At 33.1% G+C, this 13,457-nt stretch overlaps 1 protein-coding gene across 35 annotated transcripts in view; it reads left to right on the top strand.

Annotated features, from left to right (window-relative positions):
* Positions 1-13,457, top strand: part of PTPRD (protein tyrosine phosphatase receptor type D) — a 2,176,041-nt gene that overhangs the window by 1,178,008 nt on the left and 984,576 nt on the right. For all 35 annotated transcript variants that reach the window (XM_072841294.1, XM_072841327.1, XM_072841326.1 and 32 more), the window contains one exon: positions 3,013-3,046. The gene's annotated coding sequence lies outside the window, so the exon portion shown is untranslated. The remainder of the gene's footprint in view (positions 1-3,012; positions 3,047-13,457) is intronic.

Genomic DNA, 13,457 nt, shown 5'->3' with positions numbered 1-13,457 from the left:
CATATGAAAGGACCTCAAAAAACTTATTTTATGAAAAAAATTTTTGTAGGTGCTTGTGCTATCCATAAATCATTTTATCTGAGATGACTCTTTTCTGTACTCATGCCAGCATCTCTGGAATCAAAACAAAAGTTCCAAAGTTTTCAGTAAGATCTTCCTTCTTATTTCTCAATCAATTGGTTATCCAGTTAGTAAATTATCTGTTTTATATGGAAGGATTTCCATATTTTGTGGATGTAATTCTTAGGACCTGATCAAAATGCAGAAGAAGGGGAATGGAAAAGATATTTAGCTAGGAAAAAAAAAAAGAAGAAGAAAGAAAGAAAAATAGAAAATTTGGATCAGTAAAGATGCTGAATTAGATAAATAAGTATATTAGAAATTCTAGGTCATTAAAATATACTGTTACTAGAGCTAGAGGTTTTGATCCATCTTGTTCTTTGAAAATTCCAGTCACATGGAAGAACATCTCCACTTAAATGTCCCTAGAACAGTTATTGATTAAAACATACACGTTTCACATTTCTTCCTAAAGAGGTTTTCTTTATTTAATTTTGGCTGCCTTTTGAGTGAAACAGGAGACTACCATGGGATCATTGCTCTCAGAAAGCCATGAGTCCCTGAAGTCCCTAGTCCAACTTTGATTGCATTACCTCTGACACAGAAATGCAAAGCAACAATAAATTCAAGGGTGCTTGCCACTGATGTTTTTTAGTTCATTATCCACTAGTGTCATCTTCAACAAATCAGTATGTAGAGTCCGCACTCAATTTTTTTAAAGAAATTCAAAGTAAATATAGATGATTTTCAGGTATTACTAATTTTACCTAAAACTCAATGATTCATTTGTATTAATACTTATGAGTACTTCGACATCAAAATAAAATATGGTTATAAAGATGCTATGTAATAATAGCTGATTTCCCTTCTTAGAACATTTTGGGAATTTTAACACTTGTTAAGGAAAATGTTGTCCACCAGTGACCAGGTTGTAGACTAATGCTATCAACATATATTAAATTAGTAATATTACTTTACTTTAAGAACTTCCCAGAATTATTAACCCCCTCCACATACACACGAGTTTTATTTTTCCTTATTGCATTCTAGACCCATGTTCTTTTTATGAGAATTATAGAAGATTGGAATGAAAAATAAATAATCAAAGAAGCTGCAGGTTGAAATATTATATTTTAGGTTATATTAGAATCTAATATAAAGTTCTCCCTCTCATCAAATTAAGGAACATTGCTATAATTTTAAATATTCATGTAAATCTTTTAATCTATTATTTAAAATTTTGCTATTCAAGAATACTTTTTCTTGATATTTAATATAATACATGAAAATAGTAAGACTTTTTAAAAAAATGGTTGAAGAGATTGCCAATTTATAGTCATCTAGGGAAAAAATTGATATGAATAATTGAACAAAATGGTTTACTTTTTTGAAGTTTAAAGTAATTGTGGGCCCAGAAGAATGAAGGATAAGACATTGTAGGTGCGTAATGCACTTTCATGCTTTATATAAGTGGAGTTTGCTCTGGGATAGTTAACTTGGCCAGGAGTACAAAATTACAAACAAAGCAATGCCATCATTTCATTCTCCATAAAATGAGAGATTCTGTTTTCTAAGATGATGCAACTAATTTCAGGCTTGTTGCTGGGGTGATCATGTTAATGGCTCAAGGCAAATCTGTCACTATTCTTCAAAACACTAATTTCAAACATATGCTGCACTAATAGAGGGCCAGAAAGTATTATCACCTTTCCATACAAAATTTAAGCCTGTGCAAAAAATGATTTTTAATTTTTTTAAATATAAAAATAAAATAAAATGTATTCCCATATGATACGAAAAATGTCTTAAAGAACTTGCCTAAAAAGCCATTTATCAATAGAGAAAATTTTCTTTAATTTTGATTCTTTATTTTTTTCATGAAACTAAAGGTTTCATTCATAATGGATATTACCATTCCTTTAAAATTTAAGTTTTTATTACCAAAAAATGGTGCAATACAGCAATATTTTTCTCTTCAATGAACGCATATTAACATAAGAAAAATATATGCAACATATTATCTTTGTATTAAATACATTGTTCCCAGGGAGCTTACTCATCATCTTCTGAACATCTCCTATGCCAAAGGCATAGCAGGAAGTCTTCTGGGTAGGTAAAAATGAGCAAGATCAAAGCATAAATGCCCATCTATAATACAAGAGAGAATCCATTGAGTACTATAGTAGAGGTACAAAATATGTTGGGAACATGTAGAAAAAGAAGAGTAACTTTTTCACTGGGTGTCAAGATAAACTTCACTGAAAAGTTAGTTGAGGTAGCCCTAAAGAATGGGTAGAAAAAATATGGAGGTGGAGAGAAAAGGGTGAACCAAAGCATTGTTTTAAAAGAAAAAACAAAGAATGTATTTATGATATGACCTGAGTATAGGGCACAGGAGAAAATAGTGGGAGATAAACTTGAAAGGTAGAATGAGGACTCACTAGAGAATTTTAAGAGAGGGTCTTAGAAAGATAGAACAGGAGCAGTTGACTAAAACTCCTGGACATTTTGCTAAATACTTCAACTTTTTTGTACAAACAATAGAGTGATTTTTTTTTTTTTTTGGATCAGCATGGTGATTTATGTGTAATCATCAGGGCTATGTATTAGGATAAGATGTCATGATCATGTCCATCCCTGGACAAAGACCATGTTATACAGGATTTTCTGTATTTTGAAACTTGGACATCAAAATAAAATATGGTTACAATATATACGTTTGCAGTATACAAAAGTTTTTCAAAAACAACTGGCTATTTAATTTGGATCTAGGATGGTGGAATGAAACACTTTCATATGAAATATCTAAATGATTGAGATCAAATTATGTATCTTTATTGCTTATTTAATTTTACTTCTGTAGATAAATTCACAATATGTGTGTGAAGACAATTTGTAAGTCTTTGGTAGTTTTTATGATTGCAATATTAAAATATATTTTTGCTGTTTCAGATGATGGTGCCTGTCAATTAACTGAACAACTGTGGTAAGTTGGTTTTTCTCTTCTCAATTCTGCGTAGTGTTTTACTTTCTGATATTCAAAAGGATTTATGTTGTGTATGAAGCTTGTAAAAACATGAACACTTAAATGAAATGAAAGTCAAGCATGCCCTGAAGTAGGCTATATTTTTTTCCAGGGATATAACCCTTCCCTTTTTTCTTATGAAATGAGCCAAGACTGGAAATCAGAAGTGTCCTGTACTTGTATACCCAGAGTGGAGGAGGGGCACTTTTATTCAAATATTTTCCATTAAATGTGCACCATCTATTTGCCCAGGAATGACTCAGAAAGCACTCAAATGTTCACACCACCAAAGGCAGCAGAATGTCTTTTAAAGAAATAATTTTAAAAAAGTAATCTAAAGTTATATCGAAATTTGGTAAGAAGAAGCAGATGTTTCTTTCTTTTCTCCTCATATTTCATAAAGGTATTAATGATCATGGTCATGATAGACACACAGGCTGACTTTCATGTTTCCAGTTTCATAGCTGATTAAATCTGATTTTACTTTAGTTGAATCATCATGCTGGACAGTAGAAATTGAATGACAATTTTTTATGTCTGTTATAAATGTGCTTGTGGCTGCTTTTGTGGACTTATATTGGGCAATATTGTATATGGGGGAATGAAAAATGGTATTAAGTGTTTTGGAAAATAATAATAATGATAATGACATATATGCTACAATAGTTTTCCCTCAAAGGGAAGGAAGGAAAAAAAAATTGAAAGAGATTTTCTCGGCAACTCATTAGGCATTTTAGGATGTTTTGTTTCTTCTTTTTCAATTAAAAGTAAGAATTTAGTTTTCAACCTGACTATGCCAATGGAGATTTTTCTTTCACAGATGCCTCACATATTCAAACTCTCAATCATTTAAAAAACTAGCATCTTACTGTGAGTCACTGTGTAAGTAGTTATGAAGAATATTGTATATGGGTTCTATTTATAATGAAATACCCAACATTATTTCCATAAATAATTTTTCTCTATTATTTTTATGAGAAGTGAAATCAGAAAAATGATTTATATGTCTTAACTGACATAATTGTCTTGGATTATTATGATTGATTATTCATTGAAATCTATGATTAGTGGAAGTAGTTGGTATCAATCTTATTCATCTCTGGAAAAGTTGGTACCCTTTTACATCTATCTTGGGAAAGCAAACAACATATTTCTGTGCTTTTACTATACTGGAGAACTGATATTTTCATGGACTATGTTCTCATTGCCAGATTTATGAAGAGAAGATATTGCATTATTATCCATTTTATTCCTTGAGAGTTGAACGGTTTAGAGTAGATAAAGTGTCATTAATTTTCTCTCTTATTCAACTGCAATAAGGCATCTGAAAAAGTGCATTTGTTAAGTATCCTGCTTCTATGCATGCTAGACTGCTTAGCAAAATAAGAGATGGCCAGAGATGGAGGTGGAAAGAGAATAGCATAAAGTTTGGAGTGTGTGAAAAGTTTATCAAGAGTTTGGGTTAGGAAGAGCAATGGACAACTTACATGGGATGTGGTTTTGGAAAGGACAAATGTTGGAGAAAAAAATTGTGTCTTATTGGATATTATATTAGTGCTCTCAAAGTTTAATATGCTCAGGAAGCTATCTTGTTAAAATGCAGATTCTCATTTAGTAGGTCAAGAGTCTGCATTTCTGTCAGCTCCCAAGTGATGTCAAAGCTGCAAGTTCAAGGGTCACACTATGAATAGCAAGATATTATATAAATAACTCATTCCTTTGCCTCCTATTCAAGGAATTTCAGATAATACTTCCTAAGCATTTGACTTGATTTTGATTTTTAGTGCTCTTCACTGTGTAAAGATCAATCTTAAGATTAGGGGGAAAATGCCATGTTTTAGTTCAGCCACATACATAAAATAAAACAAAAACAAAACAACAATAACAACAACAAAACTGGGTCTTGCTAACTACCAAGGTCTACTTTTCCCTCTCATTAATTGATTATTTCAGGGTAAATCAGAAAAAGTCAATCTTTTCAAATAATTTTCAAGTGTATGAGATGTAAGATTGTACAGAAAATAAATGTATTTTAAATACTACAATCTATTCAAAGGCAAGCATATCATCACCTTACAATAGTCAAAATATAAAAAGCAATAGTAGTCATGAGGATTAGAGTCCTAACCGTAATATAAGTACACATGATCATTATTGGGGATGCCTGGGTGGCTCAGTGGTTGAGCATCTGCCTTCGGCTCAGGACTTGATCCCAGGGTCCTGGGATTGAGGACCCCATCGGGCTCTCCACAGGGAGCCTGCTCCTCCCTCTGCCTATGTCTCTACCTCTCTCTGTGTCTCTCATGAATAAATAAATAAAATCTTAAAAAAAAAAAACATTATCATTGCTATGCGTGAAAGTACTTAACTTTGTCTTCAAAATGTAGTAGGATGTCATTGGTTTGTATCCTGTTCCCATTGACATTATGAATGTTATCTACTTTAATCGTCAAGCTCATTCAGTGCCTGAGATTATCAAGAAGACAGGATAGACATCGGACTAGGCTGGATGCATCAATAACAGTAAATATCACAGCTAACAGGTACGATCATGTATTGAAATCTGAAGGGATTTTTGGACACTGGATTCCACTAGGATGCTGGAGAAGGCTATGGAGTAGAAGTTCTAAAATCAATCTGAAGTTTTCTGCTCAAACTGTTCCTCTAAATGAATGTTTCTTCACCCAAACTGCATGTCAAAATCACCTGGGATGTTAAGAAAAAAAGTTAATACCTGGGCTCCACTGAAAACAATTAACTCAGTATTTCTGGGTGGAGCTTAGCGTGATGCTCTAGCTTCTGGTGAGCCTATTGGCAGCTGGAGTTGAGAGTCAGTGCCATAAATCAGGGCCTGAAATTTATATTTGTCACAAGTTCCCTAATGATACTGATGTTACTGCTCCATGGGCCATACTTTAGGTAATAAGGGCCTACCAGCCCCCATAAGTTTTTCCACATGTTCCAAGAGGGTATTACTTGGGAGTAGTTTTCTTTTTTCCAAGGATGAGGGAAGTGGAGAGAAGAAGCAGAAAGGAGAAAAGGGGTATCCAAATGGCATACAGTGTGGGCCTGGGTAGGATATTCAACTCCCCATGTGATTGAATTTGAAGGGAAATGGAAAAATTCCTGTATTCCAAAATATCTCTTCTCAAGAAATAATACGATTCCTGCATTTGTACTTTTATAATTCATTTGATTTTAGTGCTTTTCAAACCTGACTGTGCAAGCATTATTATGTGATACAACTGTTACAAATACAAAGGATCAAGAAAAGGGGTTAGAGTTGGCAGGAATCTAAATTTTAATAATCATCCCATATGATTCTAATCAAGAATGGAGCTTAGAAATTAAAATTGTTTAAATAAATGTCCATACTACCCAAAGCAACTTATAGAGTCAGTCAATAAAGTTCTTATTAAAATACCAACAGCATTTTTCACAGAACTCAACAAATAATTCTAAAATTTTGTGGAGCCACAAAAGACCCCAAATGGTTAATGCAATCTTGAGAAAAAAAAAAAAAGTTGGTGATACCACAATTCTGAATTTCAAAATATACTACAAAGCTGGAGTAACCAAAACAGTCTAAAGGGTACTGGCATAAAAATAGACACATAGGTCAAGAACAGAATAGAGAGCCCAGAAATAAACCCACACTCATATGGTCAATTAATTTATGACAAAGGAGGCAAGAATACACAAAGGGAAAAAGACAATCTCTTTGAGAAATAATGCTGGGAAAACTAGATAGCTACATCCAAAAATGAAACTGGACCATTTTCTTATACCATACACAAAATTAAACTCAAAACGATTTAAAGACTAAATATGAGATCAGAAACTAACATCTTAGATGAGAACATAAATATTAATTTCTCTGACATCAGCCTTAGAAACATTTTTCTAGATGTGTCTCCTAAGGCAAGGAAAACAAAAGCAAAAAAAAACTGTTGGGACTACATCAAAATGAAAGTTTTTGCTCAGTGAAGGAAACCATCAACAAAGCAAAAGGCAACTTACTAAATGGGAGAAGATATTTGCAAATGCTTTATTCAATAAAGGATTAATATCTAAGATATATAATGAACTGATACAACTCAATACCAAAAAGTAAATACATAAAGAAAAACAATCTGATTAAAATATGGGCAGAGCACTTAAATAGCCTTTTTTTTTTTCAGAGAATACACAGATGGCTAACAGACACATGAAAAATCACTAATCATCAGGGAAATGTAAATCAAATTACACCTCACAACCTGTTACATGGCTAAAATAAAAAGACAAAAAATAACAAATGTTGATAAGGATGTGGAGAAAAAGGAACCATTATGCATTGTTGGTGGGAATGTAAATTGATGCAGCCATTGTGGAAAAGAGTATGGAGGTTACTCAAAACATTAAAAACGGAAATACCTATAATCCAATAATTCCACTACTGTGCAATAACCCAAAGGAAACAAGAACACTAATTTGAAAAGATATATGAGCCCTATATTTATTGCAGTAGTATTTACAATAGCTAGGATATGGAAACAACCTAAGTGTCCATTGATAGACAGAGATAAGGAAGATGTATTGTATGTGTATATGTATATGTGTGTTTATGTGTACACACATGCATACATACAAATACACAAAGGAATATTGCAGAGCCATGAAAAAGGATGATATTTTGCAATTTGGGACAATATAGATAGATCTAGAGAGTATTACTCTAATAAATCTGACTGAGAAAGACAAATACTTTATGATTTTACTCCTATGTGGAATATAAAAGACAAAACAAATAAATAAACAAACAAAAACAGAACCAGACCTATGAATACAGAGAACAAATTGATGACTGCCAGAGGAAAGGGAGGGAGGGGGTGGGCAAAATGGGTAAAAGGGAATGGGAGATACTGGTGTGCAGTTATGAAATGAATAAGTCATGGAAATAAAAGGCACAGCATAGGGGATTTAGTCAATCATATGTAATAGCATTGTATGATGGCAATGGTAGCTACACTTGTGAGCATAGCATAACTATAAATTAATTGAATCACTATGTTCTATACCTAAAAATAATGTAAACTTATGTGTCAGCTACATTCATATAAAAATTTTTAAAAAGAATGGAGCTTAGAAGCCATTGTTTTAGATAACACACTACCTTTTTCCTAACCCTCTTTTAATATTCATATATATTCTTCTTTAAAATAACATTTTATGTATATATTATTCCATATATCAATAGAGACCAATGTAACAGCAAAATAATAATACTAAAGTTATATGGTGCTTACTGTTTTTTTTTTTGTTTTTTTGTTTTTTTTTTTTGGTGGTGCTTGCTGTTTTGTCAGGCACTGTTCTGAGTGTTTTATATTCTCTAAAACAATCCTAAATAATATATACTATTTCTATCTTCATTACATATAAGGAAATTGGGAAACAGAAATGTTAAATTGCCTAAAGTCATATAGCTGGTAAGAGGCAGAACTGGGATTCAAATTCAGACTCTTTGGCTCTTGAGCCCACACTCTACTAAATTACCAACCGTCAATTGTCCACATATTCAACAAATGTTTCTGGAACAGCTTCTATACACTGAGTGCTAAGAATGGAGCAGCAAGCACAAAAAATGTATACGTTTATGGAGACTACTTTCTTAAGGGAAACACAGGCTCTTATTTTTAGAGCAGCCAGAATTTTTTAAAAGAGCTTAGAATTCATAGCAAGAAGACATGAGCTTCAAATATGATCATTCCATTTGCTTTCAGAGTGACCTTAGTAAATCTCTTTACCATTTTAAGTAATCCAATGAAATAATATGAAGGAATATCTAAATGAATTATTTTCATTACTTACATAATTATTGACTATAATAAAAAATGTTTGGTTTAAAAAATGTCTTAGTTGAAAAAGATTTATTTGGTCCTGGCAATAGACAGAAAGAGCATCAGGAAAGCACAGGTTATCAGGAAGGTGTTGGGGGCGATGTTAGTGATGTTGGTGTTGGCATTAGTGGTGATGATTAGTATAATGGTGGCAACAGTTGAGATGATGAAATTGATTGTAAAAACTACCATTCATTATGTACTTACTATATAGATCAGGTGTTATGCTAAATTTTTATATTTGTTATTTCACTTAATCCATTTCATAATTCTATGAAGTAATACAATTATTGTTCATAATATACAGCTGAAAAAAAAGGATTAGAAAGTTTAAACATGTCACCCAAATCACATTAACTAACCATGTATCAATTATCTGTTATTGTATAAAAACCTCCCTAAATCTCATTGATGTAAAATAACCATTTGACATTTCTCATGAATCTGTGAGTTTACTGAGCAGTTACTCTGCTCTACCTGATGTTGACTGGGGTCATTTATGTGACTACATTCAACTAGGGGCTTAAAGAAGGTCTCAGTTCTCAATGTGGCCTCTCTTTCTACATGATAAGTCACCCTTCACAGGTCCTCCACATAATCTTTCTTTCTAGCATAATAACTTAAACTTGCACATCCATGCAGCTTATTTCCAAAAAGTGTTCCAAGGGACAAGCCCCATTGCAAGTGCCTCAGCTTGCAACATACTTGTTAAAGTCCCTTTGGTCAAAATAAGTCATATGGTCAAGCCCACACTCAATGTAGGAGGAATCAAACAAGGACAAGAATACCAAGAGATATGATTCAGGATCCCATACCAAATATGGCTAACTTCAAGAGCCATTGTGCTTTTAATTATTATAGTATATTCTTTCCCTGGGTATATTAAATATAAACACTGGAAGAAAGCAGACCAAACAGTATTGTTTAAGAGACATCATAAGCAGACTTGACTAGGCCTTATTCCAACAACAGTGAGCACATTGAAGAATTCAAGAGGACATTTATTATAGACGATTCAAGAGGACATTTATTATAGAAGATTCAAGAGGACATTTATTATAGAAGATTCAATATTGAGGTGGATGTTAAGGTTCAAAGTTCAGGAATTCAGAGGTTTTGAAAGGATCTCTCTATAGTCAAATACAGACAAAACATAGTTGACAAAATTGTGAGTATTGACACATTGGATTTCTACTCTTGCCCTAATGTAAGACTACATTTTCATAAGTGCATCTGCATGCAAATGAACCACAAGAGGGTCAGCAATGATACTGCATCTAATATAATCAAATTAGATTACCAAATTGGATTTCCATTGAATCTTCAAGATTGATTCCAAAAGCATGCAGAAAGGGTATGAAAGATTTAAAAAACAGAAGGCTCCTGCTATTATCAATGAACCGACTAAAATGTAGAGATACCTTTTCGAGTGTTTGAATATCTTTGGATTTTGAACAGCCTTTTGTCTCAATGGCCCTTTCAAACTGAGTTAGAAAGCAAATACCATGCTTATACAGAAATTTATCTTTGTGGTTATCAGTTTTCCCAGTCTGTACCATACCACTCTCACTTAGGCCAAGGAGAATCTTGATTGTCTGACAAGACCGTGATAGTAGAGTTTTGCCTCACTGCTTTTCAGGCTCTTCTTTTTATTATGATTATGATTATGATTATTTTTCTCTAGGAGCTCCATAAAGAACACCTGTCTCTAGGACTATAAATTTGATACATTTTACCCGCTCTAAATTTTCTCTATTGCTTAAGAATAATAGAGATCAATAGCTTACTCCCATCACTTAGGGACCAACAATATGGAAAATTGAGGGAACTCAATATGATCACCATTCAAGACTTCTCCCTGTGAGCCAGTCTTCTTTAAATTTTGAAATAACTTCTAAATAAAAGTCAGGAAAGAACAAAAGTGTGTGTGAGAAAGCTTGTTTGTTTGTTTGTTTTTGCTTTTCTCTTAGCACAAAATGGAAGTGTAGTTCCTTTCGTTGTGATGGGAAGCAGGATCCATTTCTCATGTTATTTCAGGGAGTCCTATTTTAATAGTCAATAAAAACTGAATCTCTATTGCAGGAAGAGAAAATGAAAGAGAACTAATGCTCTATTATATCAAATAGGGATTTCTAAGTTGTACCAACAAAATAATTGGGTACATGTACAAACGAGGATTCACATGTACAAAATTCAAATTTTGTGTATGCAAATGAGATAATTACACAATCAAATAAGTACCTTTGATTAAAATTATTGTATATGCAAATTCTTCACTTGCTGAAGCTGTCATATTTTGGCATGTGCATACATAATTAGTGGTTTCTAACTGAAGGTAATTTTATGGCAGAAATAGTCTCACCTATTGGATCTCATGTTTTACATATTAACCAAATAATTTTTTCAATTTTAAAATTTTCAGTAATCATATTACTGTCATTTTAAAGATGAAATTTCTTTTTGTATCAATAACATTTTAACATTTCTGAAAATTGGATGGATTTAAAAATCAATTAGTTATTTAATGTAATATCTTATTTGCCCTTAAAGTAACCCTTCACTTAATTGTACATCTGACAATAAAGAACATCTTATTATGTTAGCCTACCAGGATGTAGCTAGCACTGACCCTGCTTGAGTAACTCTTTAAAGGCAGCTGTGATGGTTTGGGAACCTGTAATGATACCTACAGGAATTAGATCCTCTCTTGCTTCTCTTCTTTACCCATCTTCTTGTACTCATGAAATTCAAAACATTTCCTCTTTGCTTTTCCACCATCCACTTGCTTATGTTTTCTCTGTCCTCTGAAGACTCTGGGACAGTATAAAACTGGTTAGGAAGCCTGGGGGAATTTGGTACAGAATCTTACCTTGACTAATAGCCATTAATATTTCAGAGAGTTCTGGAATTTGTTTTCCTTTGTCTCTTGATAACCATATTGAAAGCAAAAATCTAAGCAACTGTATTCTAATTCTGCTTTATCTCTGCCGAGAACCCCTGAATGGCTCCTTAATCTTACTCAGAATGAAAGACAAATTCTTGTAAAGTCTTTCAAGTTTACTGATGATCTCACCTCTTCTCTCACCTGGTCCTCTACCTCCTTCTCCCTTGTTCAAAGAATCCAGCTTCCTTGCTCTCCCTGGAATCTGCTAACCAATCTCAGGCCTGAGGTCTTTCGAAGTTGCTTTCTCGGCTCTGAATACTTTCCCCGTGTTATAGCCTGTGGCTTCCCCTTGGGACCTTCAAATCCCTGCTCAAATGTAATCTTATCACAATGCTCTTTTGCCTACCACCCATCTCTGCTTCTTTTTATCCTACTTAATCTATCTTTTTTTTGCCTCCAGGGCACTTACTTGCCATACTATTCATCCAGTTTTTCCTACTGTAATCTATATAGTAGCTATAAGAAGGCAATGACTTTCATTGGGATGTTTCCTGCTGTATATCCAACTTCTTCACAGAGTAAATGCTTAGTAACTAACTAGCAGGAATGAATTAACAATCAAATGAAGGATATAGATAAGTAAATGAATATTCTAGATTTCTTATCCAAGGATTCCCTACCTAGCTGTTATTAGAATGATTACATGTTGGTACTACACAAAATTATTTCTTTACAGCATTGATATCTAAAGATATATTAAAGAGTTTGTCAATGGTTACTATATGTCATTTTACATGAGACAAAAAAAGGAGGTAGAATTAAAAGTTATTGCAATTAAGAGAAAAATTATTGGGAACTATAATCAGAGTTTTATTATTTTAGGGAACTCAGTAAAAGCAATTGCTAACTGTTGTACTTACTATGTATCATCCTTCTTTTGCTCACTTTCCATACATTATACAATTTAATCTCCACAAACTTTATAATGGAAGTACTATGATCTCCATTTTATAAGTGCGAAACTAAAGGCACAAAATGTTGAAGTTACTTGCCTAACATCAGAAAATCCTATGGAACCACATTATAAACTTAATATATATGTTACATATATTAACACATACATTAACACATATATATGATATATATTTTTTTTACACTGTGATTTATTTTTCAATACTAACTCTCCCTAATGGTCTTGTTTAAGGCTACTACTTTGAAATATTTTTTTCCACAAGAATGGCAATATTATTGCATCCCTTTATACTCATTATCTCAGAAAGCATGTTTTTAATTTTTTTCTTTCTGAGTGTCTCAGAAATTATCTTGGAGAAATGAATAAATGCATTAGTGTACAAATGCTACACACTTTCCTGGACTAATTCCTATAATTACAGAAATAACATTTCATTGTTTTTTCTTTTTTTTTTAATTTTTATTTATTTATGATAGTCACAGAGAGAGAGAGAGAGAGAGAGAGGCAGAGACATAGGCAGAGGGAGAAGCAAGCTCCATGCACCGGGAGCCCGACGTGGGACTCGATCCCGGGTCTCCAGGATCGCGCCCTGGGCCAAAGGCAGCCGCCAAACCGCTGTGCCACCCAGGGATCCCT

This window comes from Canis lupus, chromosome 10 (assembly GCF_048164855.1).
Source record: "Canis lupus baileyi chromosome 10, mCanLup2.hap1, whole genome shotgun sequence".
Classification (NCBI taxonomy): domain Eukaryota; kingdom Metazoa; phylum Chordata; class Mammalia; order Carnivora; family Canidae; genus Canis; species Canis lupus.
Note: the sequence above shows the minus strand (reverse complement) of the source record. Positions and strands in the feature narration are given on the sequence as shown.